Source organism: Convolutriloba macropyga, unplaced genomic scaffold (genome assembly GCF_964194025.1).
Source record: "Convolutriloba macropyga unplaced genomic scaffold, txConMacr16.3 SCAFFOLD_2350, whole genome shotgun sequence".
NCBI classification, from domain to species: domain Eukaryota; kingdom Metazoa; phylum Xenacoelomorpha; order Acoela; family Convolutidae; genus Convolutriloba; species Convolutriloba macropyga.
This window is the reverse complement of record NW_027450922.1, coordinates 12,501-14,923: the sequence shown is the minus strand read 5'-3', so window position 1 is coordinate 14,923 and position 2,423 is coordinate 12,501. Positions and strand designations below refer to the sequence as shown.

At 39.4% G+C, this 2,423-nt stretch overlaps 1 pseudogene; it reads left to right on the top strand.

The window, feature by feature from the left end:
- Positions 1 to 707: 707 nt before the first annotated feature.
- LOC142356277 (5.8S ribosomal RNA) lies at positions 708 to 859 on the top strand (annotated as a pseudogene).
- The last annotated feature ends 1,564 nt before the right edge of the window (positions 860 to 2,423 follow it).

Sequence of the window (2,423 nt, the reverse complement as noted above, 5' to 3'; positions counted from 1 at the left end):
AGGTATAGATAAAAGTTAGCGTTGCAGTCAGTACTGTGTAGTTACTAGTAGCTGGATTTAAGCTCGAAATGAGACACTGTTGGTGAAACTTCATCATGAGAACGTCACAAGCTGATCACGCTCTATGATATGACTAGTATTATGTTGCTTCTAGTAGGCTAAGCGCAAGCCGAAACATCAACATGTGAAAGTCGTAGAATTTTGCAATCAAACTGTGGCTAGTACTGTGATGTTACTAGTAACCTTTTCTTACGTCATATGGCCAAGAGAGCATTTGAAGGCGAAACTTCTGCATGGGGAAGCTGCATCATGAACAAAAGTTTATATCGAGTATTATGTTGACGTTAGTAGGCCCTGGCCGAAAGCGCAGCATGTGAAAGGTATAGATAAAAGTTATCGTTGCAGTCAGTACTGTGTAGTTACTAGTAGCTGGATTTAAGCTCGAAGTGAGACACTGTTGGTGAAACTTCATCATGAGAACGTCACAAGCTGATCACGCTCTATGATATGACTAGTATTATGTTGCTTATAGTAGGCTAAGCGCAAGCCGAAACATCAACATGTGAAAGTCGTAGAATTTTGCGATCAAACTGTGGCTAGTACTTTGATGATGCTTGTAGCCAACCGAATTGGTTGAAAAGCCCAATAAGTAAGCTAACTTGGGAGAGCTTGTTGGAAACCAAATGCTACTAGATTGGTCCAAATACATCCTTCAACAGGGGATCACTTGGCTCGCTTTACGAAGAGGAGCACAGCTATATGTGTTAATTCGGTATGAATCGCAAGATTTGTTTACCGACCTCTCTAACGCAAAAGGCGGTCTCGGCTTCGGCTGTTGACTGCGTCCGATTCAGGGTTATATAACTCTCGATTGAACACATTGATGTTCTATTGTTGGTGCTTCCAATAAAATTGGAACACTTAAAGCAGAACCGATTCAAATAATAGCATTCTGATCAATGATTGCATTCCTTGATCAAGAACTGCTGGAGTCATTGTGATGGCGAATTTTCTTCATAAGAAAATTGCAAAGAGACGGAACTTAATGAGACTAGTATTATGTTGTTTCTAGTAAGCGGAAGCTGAAACAGCAACATGTGAAAATCAAGTTTTGTTCAATGATCTCGAGGCGATAAGTACTATGAAGCAACTAGTAGCCTAAGCATGACTCAGATTTGAGACAGTCAAAAAGACTGGCGAAACTTCTTCACATGAAAGTTACATAGAGAACTACAAATGTATACAGCGAGTATTATGTTGTTTCTAGTAGGCGAAAGCTGAAACATCAACATGTGAAAGTTGTCTGCAAACTGTAGAACGATATGTGATTAGTACTGTGCTGTTACTAGTAGCCAGTCTGACTGTAGAAGCCAAGACAAAGGGAAACTAATGCATCTGAAAAGGACAAGTTATGGAAAGGTATGCACGATAAGTATTATGTTGTTTCTAGTAAGCGGCAGCTGAAACATCAACATGTGAACGTCGTTGTGTACAGTAACCTAGAACTATATAGTCCTTAGTAACGTGCATTTACTAGTACCTGTAATTGGTATTCAGACTCAGGCAGTTTGGAATAGTTTGGCAAAGATGCACCAGAGAAAACTGGGATTTGATACAGAAATTGTTGAATACAAGTATTATGCTGCTTCTAGTAGGTTGAATCCGAAACATCAGCATGTGAAAATTGAAAACATTTCTGGTTCGAATTGTCACAAGTATTTGGTGATCTGAGTAGCCAAACTCACTACAACGCCAATTGAAGGCAAAAATTCTCAACGGGAAAAGCTATTCTCATTGAATGAGCTAACAAGACGAGTATTATGTTGCTTCTAGTAGGCGAAAGCCAAAACATCAACATGTGAAAGTCTTGCTGAACAAATTTAATGTTGTTGAGCTCAGTACCGTGTGAATTAGTAGCCATAATTGGCGAGCGAAAATTGAACTGGCGAAACTTCGTCTTTGGAAAATTGCAGATGCCGAGCACTTATTTTGCAACGAGTATTATGTTGACTGTAGTAAGCGAAAGCCGAAACAGCAACATGTGAAAGCTGTTGAAATTTGTGGTCATTTTGCAATAAGTACAAGGAGTGTAACTAGTAGCCAGGTCAAAATTTGGGATAAGAATGAGCAAAAATTCTGCATGAGAACAGTTGAAATTATGAAACTAAATTACAAAGACTAGTATTATGTTGTTTCGAGTACGCGAAAGCGGAAACATCAACATGTGAACGTTTGTAACGAAGTTTCGTTAATTTTCAGCCTAGTACTGAGCAAGAACGAGTAGCCTCATCTCCAATCCCACGCAAAATGTAGTGAAATATGTGAGTGAACCTTATTCACGGTGAGGGTTTCCCGAGGTCTGTATTGCAGCGAGTATTATGTTGCTTCTAGTAAGCGAAAGCTGAAACAACAACATTTGAAAG